At 47.4% G+C, this 20,309-nt stretch overlaps 1 long non-coding RNA gene across 3 annotated transcripts in view; it reads left to right on the top strand.

Moving 5' to 3' along the window:
* Positions 1 to 10,277: 10,277 nt before the first annotated feature.
* Positions 10,278 to 20,309, top strand: part of LOC148121875 (uncharacterized) — a 28,623-nt gene continuing 18,591 nt past the window's right edge. For 2 of the 3 annotated variants that reach the window (XR_015738142.1, XR_015738140.1), the window contains exons 1-2: positions 15,511 to 15,590; positions 16,382 to 16,455. This is a non-coding gene — a long non-coding RNA (uncharacterized LOC148121875). Of the gene's footprint in view, positions 10,402 to 15,510; positions 15,591 to 16,381; positions 16,456 to 20,309 lie in introns of those variants that run through there. The other variant, XR_015738141.1, reaches the window with a different exon arrangement.

Below are 20,309 nucleotides of genomic sequence, written 5' to 3'. Positions count from 1 at the left end.
GCTATAGGCAGGCCTGCTTTTCGCCTCACCCGGCTCCTGCATGGCTAGCTTAGTCCCAGAAATAACAACACACAAATTGTATTCATTTAAGCACTGCCTGGCCCATTATCTCTAGAGAGTTAGTTACTGACTAACTCTCATATCTTGATATTAACCCATTTCTAATAATCTGTAGCACCACGAGGTGGTGGCTTACCGGAAAAGATTCAGCATGTCTGACCTGGTGGCTGCCTCCATGGCGTCTGCCTCATAGCCCTCTTCCCAGCATTCTGTTCTGTTTACTCCGCCTACCTAATTTTCTGTCCTATCAAAGGGCCAAGGCAGTCTCTTTATTGACCAATGAAAATAACACAATAGACAGATAACCCTCCTCCATCAGTAGAGGAGATTTACATAGACTTACTCTTGGTGTCTTTCTTGACAGTAAAAGTTGCCGTGAAGAGGAATGACTAGATACCCCAGTCCCCAGATGTGTCCACTTTCAGATGAAGGAAGTGTGGAGAAGGCTTTGATGTACACCCATAAACCCCAATGTCCTCACTTAGAATAATACACTAACTCTGGCGTTCTAAGAGGGTCTCTGTGGGTAACTGGTGCAGGGGCGTGGCAGAGGAGTGGCGGGGGAAGGCACACCACATGGCTTGGTTGGTTTCATTTTTTTCCTGGGAAGAATAGAAGAGCTACAGCTCTAAGCTGAGAGCTATGGCTTCTATTTGCATTTGTTAAGCTCAGGGTGCATTTGAGAACTCTGGGAGTGGACGAAACATGGGCAGCTGACTGTACCAGCCTGGAACTCAGAGGAGAGCTCGCAGGATTCTTGTAGGAGTTATCTACGTATAGCTGGTAATTATAGACCAGCGTGTGCATGAGATTTTAAAGAAAAGAGATGGTTGAGAACATAATGTTCCTTCCACCCACCTATAAACTTAAAAGAAAGAAAAAAACTGGAGAAAGAAAGTTGTGGGGAAAGAGGGTGGGCTTACAGGAAACCCAGCACTTCATGTTTGCAGGGAGGGTCTCTGTGAGATTATAACAGGGCTCAGACTTCCTTGTAGTTCAGATTCTGGGTTGGCCTTCTCATCTGATGAATTTAAAAGTTCTTGCCTCGCTACATTGCATTACTTACTTACTCATATATGTACCCATTAATAATATATTATTGTTATTATTTTTAGAGACATGGCCTTACTGTATAGTCCTGGCTGTCCTGGAACTTACTATATAGATCAGGCTGGCCTAGAATATACTACATAAATTACGTCGGTCTATGTAATATGAGGGCCAGATTGTTGGGGTTTATGTCTTGCCCAGTACCCCAGCTGTTTAGTCCCAGAGGAAATCACACAGAGAGTCTACAATAGGTTATAAACTGATTGGCCCATTAGCTCAGGCTTTTATCAGCTCTTATCACTTATATTAATGCATTATTCTTATCTATGTTAGCCACATGGCTCGCTATCTTTCTCAGCAGGGCAGGTCACATCCTGCTTCTTCGGTGATCTGGGCAGGACTGGGAGGAATGGGTTTCCTCCTTCCCAGAATTCTCCTGTTCTCATCACCCCGCCTCTACTTCCTGTCTAGTTGACCCACCTATACTTCCTGCCTGGCCAATCAGCGTTTATTTAAAACATGATTGACAGAATACAGACAATTCTCCCACACCAGGCCTAGAACCTACTATGTAGATCAGGCTGACCTGAAGCTCTTGTCTCTGTCTCCCTCATGCTGGGAGTAAAGGCCTATGCCACCATGCCTGACTACCACACATTTTTATAGGCGGGTTTGGTGGCTGTTTAATTTACAGTTAGAAATTTATAAGACTTCTGTAGGATTCTATTTAAGTGGGAATGTTGCCCACTATGCAGAATGTCCTGAGTTCAACCCCCAATGCCACATACACTATCTTTTGCAGCACATGTCTGTAATGCCAGCACCCAGGAGGCAAAAGCAGGAGAGTCAATAATTCAAGACCAGTCTGGGCTGCATAGCAAGACCCTGTCTGGAGAGAGGACAAAGAGAAATAAGGGAGTGGGGATTAGAAAATTCTAACGGATATAGTAAGAAAGTAAAATAATTTCTACTTATCAAACCTCAAGATGATGTTTTTAAACAACTTGATGGGCTTCCCTCATTTATAATGTAATTCTCCAGTCCCTCCACCAGTGCCTGCTGGAATTCAAAGAAAAGAACAACCAAAAGCCAATGACAGGAGCAATGACTAAGCCCTAACCTTCTAGAAACGTCTTCTGTTACTCTCACAGATTGGGACTTTCTCTCCACAAAATAGACCTACTGTGTTAAACCCTGTTATCATCTAGCCTGAACCAAAAGTCAGAAGTTCAGAGCAAATTGTGGAGAATTAGGAAAACCAGTTATAACAGTGGGCATGCCCTTTTCTCTCTGAACTCATCCTGAATGTGATGGTGATTTGGTTCATATCTGAGCCTGGCTCTATGTGAAGGCAGGCTCACCACCCATGTTTATACGAGTGTATAGTAACACCTTCAATCAATGTTCTGGTCACGTGCCACTCAGCCCTTCAGACTGACATTACTGTCTAAACATTAGGATGTGAATATATAGATCACTTTCAACTTCCTAGAAGCCACATGCTAAAAAGAAAATGGGCTGGAGAGGTGGCTTGGTGGCTAGGTTAAGAGGAGTTCAAATCCAGTACATATACCAGATGACTCACAAAGGCCTAGAACTCCAGAGCTAAGAAATCTGTTACTCCCTTCTGGCCTCCCAGGGCACTGCACAGTGCTTGAGCTTATATACATAGAAACACATAAATAGAATAATAAAATAAATAAAAAATCTTCTTGAAAAAGACAAAAGTGAAATTAAGTGTGGGGAAGCCATATGTGTGTGCACATACATATGTGGGAGATGTATGTGTGTGCATGTATGTGCAGATGTGGGGGTCTTCTTCTGTGTGCACATATGTACAGAGGTGGGGACTGTATGTGTGTGTGTGTGTGTGTGTGTGTGTGTGTGTGTGTGTGTGTGTGTATGTGCAGATGCGGGGGCTGTATGTGTGAGCACATATATGCAGATGTGCTTTCCTGATGTGCAATGGGAGGTTAGAGGCCAGAGGTCAGTGTCAAGCATCTTCCTCTCTCACTCTCCTCCTCTTTTTTCTTTGTTGTTTTGTCTTATTTGTTTGTTTTGTAACAGGCTCTCTCTGGGAACCTGGAGCTCACTGGTTAGGATAGGCTGGCTGGTCAGTGGTCTCCAGGATCACCTGTCTCCTCTCCACCAGTCCTGGGGTTGCAAGAGTCTGACCACGCCCAGCTTTGGCATGGAGATCTAAACTCAGGTCCTCATGATTACCCAGCAAGTATTTCACTCACTGAGCTACCCAGTGCAAAAATTAATTTTAATAGCTTTATATAGCCCCAGTGTAAAAAATATTGCCAGAACATAATGGTATATATCAGTATATAACTAAATTTTTAAATAGTATTATCATTATTTGGTGCGGGAGAATTATCTGTATTCTGTCAATCATGTATTTTAATAAAACGCTGATTGGCCAGGCAGGCAGTATAGGCGGATCAACCAGACAGGAAGTAGAGGCGGGGCAAAGAGAATAGAATAAGGTTATGGAGGAGGAAGGTCCCTCCGGCACTCCTGCGCAGATCACTGAAGAAGCAACATGTAAGCTGCCCCCGCTGGAAAAGGTACTGAGCCATTATGGCTAACATAGATGAGAATAATGGGTTAATATAAGTTATAAGAGTTAACAAGAAGCCTGACCTAATGAGCCAATCAGTTTATAACCTTATGGAGTCCTGTGTGTAATTTCTCTTTGGGATTTGCCAGCTGTTGGGGTACCGGGCGGGACAGAAGCCCCAACAAGCCGGCCCCCGTCATGCTACAATTATTATTGCTATTATTATTTTGGTTTTCTGAGACAGGGTCTCATGTGGTCCAGGATAGCCTTAAATTTGTTATAAAGCAGGGATGACTTTGAATTCCTGATTCTTCTGCCTTCATCTGTCCATTGCTGGAATCACAGGCATGGACTACCATGGCCAGCTTTAAAACATTGTTAATAAATGTTGTGTGTTCTTTTTCTTAAATCACTGAGTCTTTGAAATCCTGTGTGTATTTCATTGGAGCAATCACAGTCCAAGTGCTTGGTGGGCACAGGGCAAGTGACTGGGACGCTGGACTGCAGCTTCAGGGGCAGTAGCTCCAGGAGGTGCTCTCCTCGCTCACCTTGTCCCCAATCTCGAAGGCATTTCTCAGCTAGACCTACATGCCTCTGATGGTGAAGAAATGGAGCTATCTGGCACATGAGATGGGCCTTGCGCCTCGGCAAACCAGTTGTCAAGGAACCAGAGTTTGTCGAGTGTCTGCAGATCTGCTGATGACAGAGACAATGGTTTCTCAAAAGTCAAGCAGAGATGGCTCTCAAAGAGGCAAGAAAAGCAGATCGTACTCCTCAAAGTGAGCGTGAAGGCCTGACGTGGTGGTGCACGCCTTGGATCCCAGCACTCAGGAGGAGAGGCAGGTGGATCTCTGTGAGTTCAAGACTAGTCTAGTCTACATCATGAGTTCCAGGCCAACTAGGGCCACAGAGTGAGAACCTGTACCCGCCCCTCACTGTCGCCATCGACAGATGCTGATTGCATACACAAGAAAACTCAGAACACAGACATAGCCGGTCACAAATGTCAAAGTGTATTTCTCAGAACACACACACAGCCAGTCACAAATGTCAAAGTCTCACACTTCTCCTCTACTGAAATCCAAGCTAATTTAAGCTAAGAAAAATCAGCACTTCCACTCCTGATGATCAAAAAGAAAAAAAAGAAAAATCAGCACAGTACCCATAGCCATATATTTGTGTGTGCACACACGTGTACACACACACACACACACACAAATAATAAATAAATATTTGAAAAATAAAAACAGGCTGTGAGTTATTTATTCTCCAAGGTCTAGTCACACGTTTTATTTAATGACGCATCCTAGCCCATACACATGGGAGCGGAGAGATGACTCAAATTCCCACTTGGACTTAGGGAGACTCAGCGAGAGCAGAGCCTTTCCAGAGGGCAAAGTGGGGGAGCCTGCATTTGCTGAACACCTATTACCTGCCGGCTACATCTTTGAGCCTGTTTTGTAGATGATACAATTAACTAGAACGGGATGAAGGATGGCAGAATACTAGGACCTAGGGCATTGGGCATGTGAGAAAGGCAAGTGAGCCAGGCTGTGGTGGCGTACACCTTTAATCCCAGCACTCAGGAAGACAGAGGCCGGTAGATCTCTGTGAGTTCAAGACCAGCCTGGTCTACAGAGTGAGTTCCAGGAGAGCCAAGTCTACATAGAGAAACCCTATCTCAAAAAACAAAACAAAACAAACAAACAAAAAAACCAACAAAACAAAAACAAGAAACAAAACAGAAAAAGAAACAGAGGGAGGTAGGGAAGGAAGGAGGGAGGGAAGGAGGGAAGAAGGAGGAAGGAAGAAGGAAGGAAGTGAGGGAGGAAGTGAGGGAGGGAGGCAGGCAGAAAGGAAGGAAGGAAGGGAGGGAGGGAGAGAGGGAGGGAGGGAGGAAGGAAGGAAGGAAGGCAAGCACAAGGAGAGGGGGAAGACAGAGTGAAGACAGAAGTACCTTGGCACCACATTTCCCAGCTTCCCACTTGTTCAGATGGGCCCTGGCTGTTTCCGGGATAACTAAGAGCCACAGGGATGGTGCTTAATTTTCATGCTTCGTCCTACAGCCTCCTCTCGGCGCCCACCCAGGGGTGACATTGTGCTTCCATAGCGGTTCCTGGGCCTCCTCTGCGGTCCCTTTCCCTTTCTCCCTTGTGGACCCTCACTCCCCCTCCAGTGCTTTCTTGTTTCTTTTTAGATGAGTTCCTTTCGCTGGGCATATTTCCTCTAACAGTTCAAACTGTTCACTGTATAAGAGCGGCGGCTGGGATGGGAACGGAGGCCCTCGCCTGTGATCCCAGCACTGGGGAGGGAGACTTGGGAGGATCAGGAGCTAAGGTCATTCTTGACCACAAGTGAGTTTGGGGTCAGCCTAGGGTGCGTAAGTAAACAGTAAAAGGGAAGCAAGTTAATTCTACTTTCTAAAGATAAGATAAAAACACAGGCAAGAAGAAAAAAGCAGGGAAAAATGTCGACTCAGGGCCAACCCTGGGTCTCTCTCTAGTCACAGGTGTTGGCGTGTCTGGGCCAATCACGCAGCAGTCATAATTCACATGTGATCCATCATCCTGTGCTTCAATCTTCTCATCTCTAAAGCAGGCTAATATTAGCACAACTCACATCCCAGGTTTATCAAAGGAAAACTCAGATGCCTTGGAAAAGGAAAGGGAAAAAAATGCTTGTAAAAAGTACAAGAGGAGCTGACATCAAAACTAAAAATAGCATGGAAAGCGGGGAGACGGGGCCAGAGAGCTGGTGCAGCAGCTAAGTGCACGTGCTCTGTAATCGTAAGGGTGGAGAGTTCAAATCCCGGCACCCACACGGCAAGTCTGGCTTCACTGCACCAACCTGCTGGGGCTTGCTGGTTTCCAGCGTGGTTGGCAGTAACTGTGCCTCAAAGGAATATGCAGAGAGTGATAGAGAAGGGGACCTTGTGTCTTTGGGCTTCCAAGTGAGTGTATTCACTCACTCACTACCGGCTGAACTACATCTCCACCCCCCTCCCCTTGTTGTTGAAACAGATCTCAGGTAGCCCAGGCTCACCTGATACTCACTCTGTGGCAAAGGATGACCTCCATTTTCTGATCTTCCTGTCTCCACCTCCCAAGTGTTGGGATTATGGACGTGCATCACCACGTCCATAAAAAGTGCATCACTTTGTTACTTTATTGTTGTTAGTTTAAAATTACTTATTTTAATTTTGGGAGTAGTAGTATTTGCCTGAACAGATGTGTATCAAATGTGTACTTGGTACCAAGGAGACCAGAAAAGGACATCAGATGCCCTGGGGCTGGAGGCCTAGAGTTACAGACACTGTGAGCTGCCCATGGTGCTGGGAACCAAACCTAGGTCCTCTAGAAGGGTGGCATGCACCCCATCCTCCACCTCCCGGCTTGGGTTTTGGTTTGATCTGATCATATATAGTATGTGAACTATTTACTGACTTCAGAAGCAGCACATTTTTGTTTTCATGGGTGGTGGGCAAATTAAATAAATCGAGAAGTTAAAAAGCACTTGCTACGCTATGATAGCCTTTACTGCTGGTTGTTCCCAGGGCCAGAGCACTGAATTTCCGTTACCTTCCCGCGGTGAGCATGTGTAACACTCCCCCAACTCACATGACACCTACATCAAGCATTAGGCCAATGATGATGAAGAAGCCAAAAAGCTAGTTTTCTGATTAAAGATTCCTGCTTAATTCCATCTCTTCCCTACTCCTGTTGGTCACTTTTTGTGCCTCTAGGTGAGAGGTGGATCCCAATGGCAATTTCTCCGTGTTTTATTTGATTTATTGATTCTTCAGTTTCAGGGATCTGCCCCACAGATAGAAGGTAAGTATTTTAACCTGCTGTATGCGTCCAGTTCCCTCTATTTTTAAATCAATATCTTTGCTGGCCATGGTGACACAAGCCTTTAGTTTGGGCCCTTGGGAGGTTGAGGCAGGCAGATCTCTGTGAGTTCAAGCCCAGCCTGATCTACAGAGCGAGTTCCAGGGCAGGCTCCAAAGTTACAGAGAAACCCTGTTTCAAAAAAAGAAAAAGAAAAAAAAAGGAGAGAGAAAAGGGAAAAGGACATGGTCTCATGGTCTCATGTAACCCAGGCTGGCCTCAAAATTCCTGTGTAGCTCAGGCCGGCCTTGAATTATCAATTCTCCTGGTGCCAACTCTCAAGTGCTGTGATTATTGGCATGCACCACCACACTGGGTTTTGTTGTTGTTGTTTCTTTTGTTTTGTTTTTTAAGCACATTGGTGTTTTGCCTGCATGTATGTCTGTGTGAGGGTGTCGGATCCTCTGGAACTGGAGTTACAGACAGTTGTGAGGTGCCATGTGGGTGCTGGGAATGGAAGCCAGGTCCAGTGCTCTTAACTGCTGAGTCATCTCTCCTGGTTTATTATTATTTTTTATACCTTCTTTGTCTATTATTATTTTTAATTGTGGAGGGGGGTGTACTTTGCATATGAGTGCAGGCACCTGAGGAGACCAGAGGCATGGGTACAGTATGCAGCCATTACCACAGATGTGAGCCAGGAGGTAAGGAGGCAATGTGACAGGCTGGTCCCTGGCTTGGGGTTGCCGTGGCTGTTCCCATGGACCAGACACCAGGAGCTTCCCCAGAAGTCATTTCACTGGCTCACCCTCGGTTCATCCAGCCAAGTATCTCCTCCCTTGAAGCCACAAATGCTTAGTGAGCTTCTACTCTGTTCTTACACGAGCGCTGAGGATGCAGCAGGAACCAGACGCGTGACTAATAGCACAGAGATGGAAGACTGGGTAGATTAGATGGTACTAAGGAAAAAATCCAAGTCTAAAGGAGGAAAGCAGGCGCAAGCCACAGTCCTACGGAAAGCCTCACTGAGTGCAAAGGACCGCAGAGTTAACAGCCACTGAGGCCCCAAAGAATTTCCACCTCTGTGTGCAGGTGTGGGGAGGGCTGGGCCCTGGCAAAATTCCAGCCCAAACCACTTCGGAACGATGACCTGGGCTAGGTTTCCATTTTTACAAGGGCATCGTAAAGTGTGCACCTCATGTGTCATAAAAGCCGAGGGTCCTAGGAGACATTGTGTCAGAACCATTTCCCAGCTACATGGTTTGTTTTTTTCTAGAAGACTATTTTTATAAATTACAGATCGTAGCATAGTCTGAGCCCTTAGCAACCATCTGGTGTTCACGGCTTCCAAACATGTCAGATAAGAATCCTCTGGGCTGCTTGGTTTAAAGATACAGACTCCACCCTGGCCTGGTGGTGTGGGCCTACAATCCTCAGATTGCTCAGGTGGGTAGGTGTTAAGCTAAAGGCCCACCTAGAATGGTTGGCAGCGTGTTTGCCCTGGCAAGCTTGTAGCCCTAGATCCAGTGAGTCCCCAGTGCCAAAGTGAAAGAGAAACTGTGGAGACTCCACATCAGACATGGGCAGATGCTTGTGACCCCAGTGCTTGGTGGGGGGGGAGGGTTGGGGGGGTTGGAGGAGTTAGGGGGGTCACTGAGGCAGAAATATTGTGAGTTCAAGATCATCTCGTAACATAGTAAGTTACGAGAATCTGTCTCCAAAGTCTAAACCAAACCAAACCAACCCAGATTCTACCCATCACATCCCCTACCTCACCCCGCCCCTCCACCCCGCCCAGGACTCTGTGTGTTTAGCCAGATGATTCCACACCAGGCAGGTTTGGGAGGCTCAGAGTGTTCACAAACAAGGAAATGGAGGCCTGGTGAGAGGGGCTGTCTTACTTACCCCAGGGAGAACTGGTCAGTCAGGCAGAACCAGGAACAATACTTTGATTTCCCAACTCCCTCAGGTCTGTGATTTTTTTTTCCCCACACAGCGCAAAGATAGCCTATGATTTTGGAACAGATGCCAGGTCAGGCGTCTGTGAAGACGCCAGGACACACTAATCACTACCACTGAGAGCTGAGTGTCCTAGTAACAGTGTGCACAGGAAATGAGTTGGGCTATCCTATTTATTTATGAGGTCTGATAAAATGACTACTAAATAACAAACTACCACATTTGGCAAGTCCAAATGCCCTCAAGTCCAGAAGACAATGTTGGATCCAATTTTACTAGAGTTACAGACTGTTGTAAGCCACCATGTGGGTGCTAGGAATCGAACCTAGGCCCTTAACCATTAAGCCATCTTTTCAGTCCCACAAAATTGTTTAAATTACATTTTAGCCATTATGTGTGTGCATGAATGTATATGTGTACATATGTATGTGTGTGCGTGTGTAAGAAAGCAGGTTGAGCAAGCCATAAGAAGCAAACTAATAGACAACACCCCTCCATGTGCTCATGTGCTCCGCCTTGGCTCCTGCCTTGAGGTCTTGCCATAACCCCCCTTGGTGATGGACTGTATGTTGTAAGATGCAATAGCCTCTTTCTCCCCAAGTTGCCTTTGGTCATGGAGTTTACTACAGCAATAAAACCATAAGGAAGACGATATGGATGGATACATACATGCTTATAGCGTGTGTATGGAGGCCAAAGGGCAATGGGGAGAATCAGTTACCTCCTTCACCATGTGGGTCCCGTGGGTCACACCTGGGTCATCGAGCTCGATGACAGGTGCTTTAATTCACTGAGTCATCTCACTAGCCCCTCCCCCAACGGATCTCAAAGCTCTACCAACACCCAGCTTCATATTACGGCAGTCACCAGAGAACATGAAAGAGGAGGGTGGAGCAAGAGGAGACCTCCCTTCCCCAACCCTGCTCTCCCATAGCCACAGTGAGTTTTCTGTTTCTGTGGGCGGCCTGGAGTTTCACTCTGTCCACACACTCTGAGTGGCGTGAATTTGAAGGGACCCTGGGATAGACTTGTGGAGAGCGGATCTTTCTTCAGTGTTGCCTATAGCACTTTAATATACATATGTTATTGTGTGTTCATGTGTGGTTTGTGTGTTTTCCTGAGGTACTGGGGACTGAGCTTAGTGTAATGGTTGTTCTGTCTCTTTAAGAGACAAACCACGCCCACTCCCTCCCCCATCTGCTGAGGCAGGCTGATCTTCAGCTTCTGGCCTGAGCTCACTCTCTTTTCCATCTTCCTCTTGGAGAGGCAGCTTCCCTTCTGCCTCTCTCCCCACTTCTCCGCTTCCCCCTTCTCTGTCTCTTTCTCCTCTTCTTTCTCTCTCTCTCTCTCTCTCTCTCTCTCTCTCTCTCCCTCCCTCTTCTCTCTCTCTCTCGCTCTGTCCCCGCTTCTCCCTTCCCCCTCCATAACCCCCTGAATAAATATTCAACCTCACTCTACATGTTGTGTCTATCCATGTCTCTGTCTCCTGCCCTCCTGCCATGTGTCTCTCTGCCTGGGACCAGCCACTGCTCTGGGACTGGCAGCCATCTCTGCCTGGGACTGGCTGTTCCCAGGGCCCGCTGTCTGTCGCCACATGGCCCGCTACCACCATTTGGGACCTACAGCATTTCTGCTGCCTACTACCGCCGGGGATCTTGCAACATTTTTTTAAAAATCATAAAACTTGGGACCTTGCTCATGCTAAGTGCTCTATGCCTGAGCTACACGCCCCACCCCCCCCCAGACCTGCCTTGTGTTCTCATGGGTAGGCACTGTGAGGCTTGGGGTGACCCAGGCCAAGTTGTAGCTCACTCTGGGCCTACACTGCCCCCAAGGAAAGCAAACCATATCATCTCTGTGAGCTTTGATGTGCGTGGAAAACCGAGCACCTGGTACATCATCTCCTGAAGGGGTGACCACCTTCCCATGGCCCTTACAACCGTAGCTTCTAGTGTGGGCAGAAACAGTTGGTTGAAGTCTGTACATGTGTGTGTGTGTGTGTGTGTGTGTGTGTGTGTGTGTGTGTGTGTTGGGCATGTGATAGCAGACACGTGTGGGAACCAGAAGCCACCCTCCTCCTGATCCGTTTGACCACATCAGTGCTGAAGCCGACAGGCAAAGCTGGACTCCTCAGGCAAAAAGTTTCCCTTTCCAAGCCTACACCCCACAACAGGCCTTTGTTGTTTGTTCTCTGGGTGTGAGGACAAAAGCCCTTTCAGATGCTGTGGAGTGTAAGAAGCATCATGAGAAGGGTTTGCTGGACCCTGGCCTAGAATCCAGCAAACCAGACTGGGAAGGGAGCTGGCCCTTCTGCGTGAAGCTCCGGGTTCTGTCATGATTTCTGGTGGCGGGGGTTGCTCCTTCGTCTTCCTTCACTGGTACCTGCACTCTGGTCCTCCCTGTAGCCTGGGAGCCTGCAGCCTCTGAAGGGCAGCCTGGGGTAGCCTGGGAGCCTGCAGCCTGTGAAGGCCAGCCTGGGCTAGCATTGGAACTTGCAGCCTGAGACGGCCAGCCTGGTAAAGGACAAAGATGTGCACCCTCATTTGATTCTCTCAAATGGCTGCAATGTCACCCCCATATTGCCATTCCTGACAGCTCTGCAGAAGAAAGGCCTGGGGGGGACAATTTTCTGTGACACTAAAAGATCATGACAACCCATGGCCCTGCCCTCATCGCTGGGGCAGAGTAGGGTTCTCATTTGTGCGTTTACATGGTCATCCAAAGCAAACAGAGGGGCCACAGCCACGGTGGCTCCTGAGTGTTTGCACCGTGGTGCAGCCAGGAACTGAGCAGAGGGAAACCCTCCGCCAGACGCTCTGGGGTTCTCCAGGCTACAGCTTTCTGCTTCTGTCTAACTCAGGTCAGGCAACTCCAGGGCACTGGAACCAACCACTGTACTGAACTTTGCTCTGGTTTCAAAATGCAAATGAGCCAGTGTTCTACTTCAGGTAGAGAGGTCAGGGAGGGACCGGCAGTGGTGGGAAACACGTGTGTCCTTGAAAGTGGGAGCCAGAGCTGAAGCACAACCCTGGAGTGGATGGCACACTCTCAAAAATCTAAGGAGCAGGAAACGGGGGAGGGGAGCAGAGAGCGAAGGGTATTGGAGATCAGACTGGCTTTTGTGTGTGATCTTGTTTGGACAAGTCTCTTATCAGAGAGTAATACTAAACTTTACTCTGTTTTATTACCCCAGCTCCCTGGGGAATGGGTGAATGACTTTAGGATTCCGAGAAGGAGGATTAAATTGCCTCTTCCCAGATAAGAGCCCCAAATAACCAGACAGGCTCGCAGAAAAGAGATGGGAAGGAATCCATGGTTGTCCTGTGGGGATGGTCTCTGCTCTGGCCATCCATGCCATGTCCTCTGTGCACAAACTTACACCAAGTCCATGGCAAGGTGACACCTCACCACAGACAGCATCAGTGGTGTACCTGGTCCCGGTGACAGGGGCTGAGAGCAGGGTAGGGGCACAGGGAATGCATCATGCTGTGGCTTGCCAGGGAGATAGAGTGCATTGGTGGCTGGAGGTAGGAGTTGGGGCACAAAGGACAGAGTACAGGAAACTGACTTCAAAAACCTATTGGATCATTTTTAGGGATGTGATAGTCCAATCATGGCTCTGAAAATACTTCAAAGAGTTGCCAAACATTAAATGTGTATTTACTGTCTCCCAATTGCATTGTCCGTGTTAGAGGATGTTAGAGAATGACCAACCACAGCAAGGCAAGGAAGAAAGCATGGCTTACGGATAGGATAGTTGTATCTGCACTCTGACACACTTCTAGAGGCTGGAGACATGGCTCAGTGGTTAAGAGTGCTGGCCGTTCTTCCAGAGAACTGGGGTTCAATTCCTAGCACCCACCTGGCAACTCACAACTGTCTGTAACTCCTTGGGATCAGGCACCTCACCTAACCTTCTTGGGCTCTTCCACATACAGCCAGGCACACACACATACACATAAAGTTTTAAAAAATCGGGGCGGGGGGGTTTGATGGAATTCTGCCCACTCAGCTGTGTGACTGGCCGAATTACCTGTTTGCCTCCTCTGTCTTCTCACTTTGAAAATGGAAATTGTTTCCAAAATGGTGATGAAGATTAAATATAAAATGCTTAGCCCAGTGCCACACAAATTTATTATTTCATAAGACTTTAGTTTTTACCCTTCAGATGTTTCCAACCTAAAGGAAAAATGAACAAGGCACATCCTGAAACACAATATCACCTTTCGTGGTTATCGCTTGCAAATGTGGCACTGATGTCTAAAGGCTTTGAGCAGCAGTCATTAAGGAAAGATTCAAGCCAGGCATTGTGACTCAAACTTTGTACTTCCCTGCACTGTGTCCTTGGCAAAGTGGGAGATTGAGACCGGAGACTCGCCTCTGCAGGTCAAGAGGATCACCCCTGCGACTCAAGGGCAGCTAACTAGTGCATGCTGAGCATCGATGTCAGAGTCAAGGCTGGAGGTGAAACCTGACTCCAAAAGTCATCGTCTGGCCTCCCTGTGCATGCTGCAGCATGGGCATACATACAGATGTGCGCACAAAATAATGCTAAATTTGAAAAGGAAGCTGGAGAGGTGGCTCAGTAGGTAAAAGTGCTAAGTTTGGATCTCCAACACCCACACAAAAGCCAGATGTGTTAGCCCGCACCTGTAACCCCACCACTGATGAGTGAGACCAGATGTGTTAGCCCGCACCTGTAACCCCACCACTGATGAGTGAGACCAGATGTGTTAGCCCGCACCTGTAACCCCACCACTGATGAGTGAGGCCAGATGTGTTAGCCCGCACCTGTAACCCCACCACTGATGAGTGAGACCAGATGTGTTAGCCCACACCTGTAACCCCACCACTGATGAGTGAGGCCAGATGTGTTAGCCTACACCTGTAACCCCACCACTGATAAGTGAGACCAGATGTGTTAGCCCGCATCTGTAACCCCACCACTGAGGAGTGAAGAAAGTTAGATCCCAGATGCTCAGTAGCAACCCAATCAAGTCAAAAGGGTGAGCTTTGGGTTAAGTGGGAGAACTTGTCTCAAAAAAAATTAGGTTGTGGGTCAGAAAGATGGCTCAGCAGATAAAGGTACTTGCCACATGGGCCTGACAACCTGGGTCCCACTGCAGACCCCATGCGGGAGGGAGAGATCCAGATCTCAAAAACTGTTCCCTGACCTCCACACATGCTCTGTGGCACTTCCAAGCTGTGGGACAATGGTCTGTACCCTGTCACTTGTATTTTAAATAAATGCTGATTGGCCAGTAGCCAGGCAGAAAGTATAGGCAGGGTGATTAGGCAGGAAGTAGAGGCAGGGCAACAAGAATTCTGGGAAGAGGGAAGTTTCACTCTGCAGTCATGACCCAGACACAGAAGAAACAGGATGTGACTTCCTCACTGAGAAAGGTACCAAACCATGTGGCTAACATAGACAAGAATTATGGTCTAATATAAGTTATGAGTTAATAAGAAGCCTGAGCTACTAGGCCAATCAGTTTATAATTAATGTAGACCTCTGTGATTTCTTTGGGACTTAATGACTGCAGTAACTGGGCAGGACAGAAACCTCAGTCGACACTTGCATGTGTGTTTAAGTATTTAGTCCTTGGGGCAGGTTAAATGGCTCAGCAGGTAAAAGGGCCTGGGTTTGGTTCCCAGTGTCCACACAGCAGCTCACAACCCTAACTATAGCTCCAGAAACTCTGACACCCTCTTCTGATCTCCTCAGGCACCACACAAACACACATACACACACATGCACACACACACACATACACACTCAGAGTGCACATACATACAGGCAAAACACTCACATACATATCATGACTCTAAAAGATAAGTAAGCAGTGTAATCCTTTATAAAATAGGTTCTATATAACCTTCACCTAACGAGATTAAATAAAATCTCAGAGATGCAGGGCTGGAGTGGTGTGGGAGAATTGTCTGCATTCTGTCAATCATGTTTTAAATAAATGCTGATTGGCCAGGCAGGAGGTGTAGGCGGGAAAACCAGACAGGAAGTAGAAATGATGAAAAGAGAGCAGGAGAATTCTGGGGAGGAAGAAGTTGATTCCTCCCACTCCTGCCCAGATCACCGAAGCAGCAGGATGTGAGCTGCCCCACTGAAAAAGGTACTGAGCCACATGGCTAACATAGATCAGAAAAATGGGTTAATCAAGATGTAAGAGTTAGCCAGTAAGAAGCCTGACCTAAAGGGCCAATCAGCATTTATAACTTATGGAGATCTCGTGTGTGATTTTTCTCTGGGACTAAACAGCTGGGGGGCCGGGCAGGACAGAAAAACCCCCAACAAACAGGCCCCACTCATGTTACACTGGATATATGGCTCAGTGATTAAGAGCACTGGCAGTTCTTCCAGAGGACCTGGGTTCAATTCTCAGCACCCACATGGCAGCTCACAACTGTCTGTAACTCCAGTTCCAGGGGATAGGATACCTTCATACCAATGCACATAAAATAAAGTTAAATAAATTATTTTTTAAAAAAATCTCAGAGATGCAAGTTTACACAGCCAGTAAGGAGCAGAGTGGACTTGCATACAGGTCTCTCAGCCTGAGCCATCAGACTTTACTCCTCCCTGCTTAGACACAGGATATTTAGAAACAGGAAGCTCTTTCCAGGGACCCAAAGTCCCAGTGCTGTAGCTGATCCCCACCAGGAGCTCTCTCCTAGCTGTGCCCCACCACACCCATCTCCCACACCCTCTGCAACCGCAGTTGCCAACCGTGGCAGTAAAACACGGGCATGTGACCTTGGCTATTACAGGGCCTGGACGAAGCCCTGGATCTTAAAGTGTTGAAGGACAGGTCCAGAGGTCTCACCCTGTTTTACTTTGCCAGGTGACCTTGAAGGTCTATCTCTGTTAGGAATAATAATGACTAGTTTCCCTGTGATTTTGCAGGAGACAAGGCACACGAGATCACTCACCCTGAATGTCACCTGACCAAAAATACGGTGTCCCTGAACCAGTTAAAGGTGAGAATAAGCTGTATGTAGTGTGCTCGGTGTTTAAAGACCATCTGATAACGATAAGTCTTCAAGAACAGGGACTACTGTCAAGCCAGCAGGTGACCGAAGGGTTGGGAATAGGCAAATGTTTATGGACCAGAAAATTTACCTAGCATGCAAACCCAGAACAGGTAGTTTAGGTGTGGAGGTGGATAGGGAAAGCTGGAACTCCCCAGGCATGCCTGAAGGGAGCGGGAGCAGGGAGAGTCCCAGCCAAGGGCAGAATCCACGTAGCTGACTTTTCCTGGAACAGGCTGAGTTCCAAGCTAGTTTTTGGAATGGGAAGACACCGCATAGGTTTTGCTCAAGTGTTGCTTTGCTCTCTTGGAGTTTGAAAAACAGATTAACCTGGGAGCTGGGAAGAGTGAGTAGGCTAAGGCTGTCCTTGGGATTCAGAATTCTGGGAATGCCCAACAGATTTCTATGTCTGAATATGTCCAACCTAACCAGTCCCCAGCCCTCAGAATCTTCTGCAGGCTGCTCCATGTGTCGTTTGCTTTTGTCTAAAACCCTGTGATTTGAAATGGCAGATTCTACATCTGAGAGAAATGAGTCTTTTTTTAATATTTATTTATTATGTATACAATATTCTTTATGCATGTATGCCTGCAGGCCAGAAGAGGGCACCAGACCTCATTACAGATGGTTGTGAGCCACCATATGGTTGCTGGGAATTGAACTCAGGACCTTTGGAAGAGCAGGCAATGCTCTTAACCACTGAGTCATCTCTCCAGCCCCCAAGAAATGAGTCTTGGGCCATGTTTCTTCTGGGCTTCCGCAGGCTCTTGACAATGCTGCCTGTTTTGGATGACGATACCCTGGAATGACCCACCCATGCTTACAGCTTTTCAGTCTTTTCCAATCACTATTGATCAACTAATATTTCTAAAGATGCTACTGAAGGCCTGCCATCGGGTTCGACCAGAGGTTTGTGACTTTGTTCCCAGTGTTAAACTCTGGGAGTTATGGGATGGTTGGTCACATTGGGACTTGCCAGGAATATAAGAGGGGGAAAAACGAGGCAGAAAGAAAATCTAGAAAATTCCTTCTTCTGAATCGATTTAAGTGAAATAATACCCCTGATGGTGTGTGCTGTGCCTGGAAGCATTTACCCAGAGCTACTACTTTGTGGCACATGCTGTCACATTGATCGGCCTTTCTAGGTTGTACTGCCCTGTACAGGTCCAAGCATGGGGGGTGGGACAAAGAACACAGCTTGTCTCCACTGTGTGCCAGCTGCATGTTGGTGGCTCTCTCCTCCTCACCAACAGCTGGGCGGGAGGTGGCCTCATCCTCCCCTCTAGAACAGGCAGCAGCTCCACGAAGGGCTGAAGGGCTGTGGCCCAGGTATTTGCAAGCCAATAGGGAAGCAGAGTTGTTTCCATCCAGTTCATGAAGCACCTGCTGGGGGGGGGGGGGGGGGCGCGGGTTGGCTCAGGAATGAGACTTCCCCCTAGAAGCTGCAGGGACTCTTGAAGGGCTGTGGTGAAAGTCATAGGAACAGATGCTCGGCAGCTCACTGACAGCTGTGCGGGCCGTGGGAGGACATGACATGATGCACACCAGAGAAAGTGGCCCGGGAGGGCACATCTGTTGTCCTCCTCTGTCCTTGTGCGTACAGAACAGAGGTCTCTGGGCTCCAGGCTGGCAGTTCAATAACCCATTTTACAATTTTAGATGCAAGCCAGTGGGCCCCGGGTTTAATTTAGATTATCGGAAGATGGTAAATTGGGCCAGATGAGAAAGGAGCCTGCCGCGTGGGCACAGCACTGGCAGGCTGCAGCTAGCATGAGCTCAGTCGTGACACGGAGATCAGGGAGAGCACAGGGTTCCGGATCCTGAGCCATTCGCTCCCTAGTCATAAGACACGGGAAACGTCATTTAATCTCTCCCATGCGTTTTAATTTCACCGTTGGAATAAACTTCATAGCCAGATGGTGTCTCATAAATGCAGACAGCAACAACAGAAGAAATGTTTCATCTCCCCTCTCTGGTAGGATCTTTGCCTGCTGTTTTTAAAAGGTCAGCACATTCTTGGCGTTCGATAAACACTAGCAAGTGTCACTCCTTGAACATAGCTGCATCACCAGCATGGCATCGTCTGGCCTTCCTTGTGGAACAATACTGCCTCTTGGTGGATGAACATGGAATGGCATGCAACAAAATATTTCTGCCCCACCCTGGATTCACTTCTTTTATGTTTTTCTTCTTCTTCTTCTTCTTCTTCTTCTTCTTCTTCTTCTTCTTCTTCTTCTTCTTCTTCTTCTTCTTCTTCTTCTTCTTCTTCTTCTTCTTCTTCTCCTTCTCCTTCTCCTTCTCCTCCTCCTCCTCCTCCTCCTCCTCCTCCTCCTCCTCCTCCTCCTCCTCCTTCTCCTCCTCCTTCTCCTTCTTCTTTTAACTTTTAAGACAGGTCTTACCATATAGCTCCATCTGGCTTTAAACTCTTAATCCTCCTGCCTCTGCTTCCCAGATACTGGGATTACAGGTGTGTGCCACCACTTTTGGTCTCTTGGTGAACCCACAGTCTTAACTAGCCTATGAACAACCTTTAAGACTTGGTCATGACCTCCAGTGTCCCCCATCCACCACTGCCAAGAAAAGTATGAGTTGAAAGCAAAATGCCAACAACCAAACTTTCTACAGCAAAATAGAAGAGGCCAGTCGGTGTAGCATGTCTTTAACCCTAGCACTCAGGAGACAGGCAGGCGAATCTCTGAGTTCAAGGCCAGCCTAGTCTACAAAGAGAGTTCCAGGACAGCCAGCACTACACAGAGAAACCCTGCCTCAAACAAACACAAACAAAAAATCCAAAGCAAAACAGAAGAGAGTCAGAGGGTCGGCACCAGTAAGAAACATTCAGTGGGCATTGCTAGGTCTTAAGTCCCATACTAGATTAGAATCACAATGACAGTGAGTTGAGGGGGAGCTATCTAGTTGGGGTGAAATAGGACATTAACCTTTAATCCCATCATGCAGGGGGCAGAGGGAGGTGGATCTCTGAGTTCAAAGCCAGCCTGATCTACAGAGTGAGTTTCAGAACAGCCAGAACTACACAGAGAAACCCTGTCTCACAAAAAAAAAAGGAAAAGTAAAAAAAAAGAACCATAGAAAAAGCGGACATTAGCAAAATCATCTATTCCAGTCTGTCATAAGGACCTGAAGGACCTGAAGGAAGGAAGGTTTCCAGGCACTAGCTCCACCCAGGCCTTTGGTATTCCCATGAGCCCTGAGCTCTGTGCACACCATTTAAATGCTCATTGCTTTTGAAGGTAGGTGAAGTGACTCTCAGCTACCTACCCCTCCTCTTGGCAGACAGGCACCAGGAAGGTCACCAAAGCAGGAATAGGGTTCTCAGAAGCAGGGTCAGCAAGGTCCCCAGGGCTAAGATACCATAGACTTATCTTTGAGCAAAAATGGCTAGTACATAGAAATCACAGAGCGTGGTTTGATGTGGGATTCTCCTCTGTATACTGTGAATATGTTTTATTACCATCGGTTAATAAGGAAACAGCTTTGGCCTATGGCAGGGCAGAATATAGCAAGGTGGGAAATCCAAACAGAGATCGAGGAGGAAAGAAGGCAGAGTCAGGCAGACTCCATGTAGCTGCCCAGGAAGCAAGAAAAAACAAACCCCATGCCTCGTGGTAAAAAAGAAAATAATAAAAATGGGGTTAATTTAAGATGTAAGAGCTAGCTAGAAATATGCCCGAGCCATCAACCAAACAGTGTTGTAATTAATACAGTTTTGTGTGATTATTCAGGTTTGGGTGGTGGGGAAACAAAAAAGCAGTCTCTATTTACAAAGGTTAAGGAGATGGCCC

The sequence above is a fragment of the Myodes glareolus genome, chromosome 6 (assembly GCF_982192425.1).
Source record: "Myodes glareolus chromosome 6, mMyoGla1.1, whole genome shotgun sequence".
Lineage (NCBI taxonomy): Eukaryota > Metazoa > Chordata > Mammalia > Rodentia > Cricetidae > Myodes > Myodes glareolus.
Note: the sequence above shows the minus strand (reverse complement) of the source record. Positions and strands in the feature narration are given on the sequence as shown.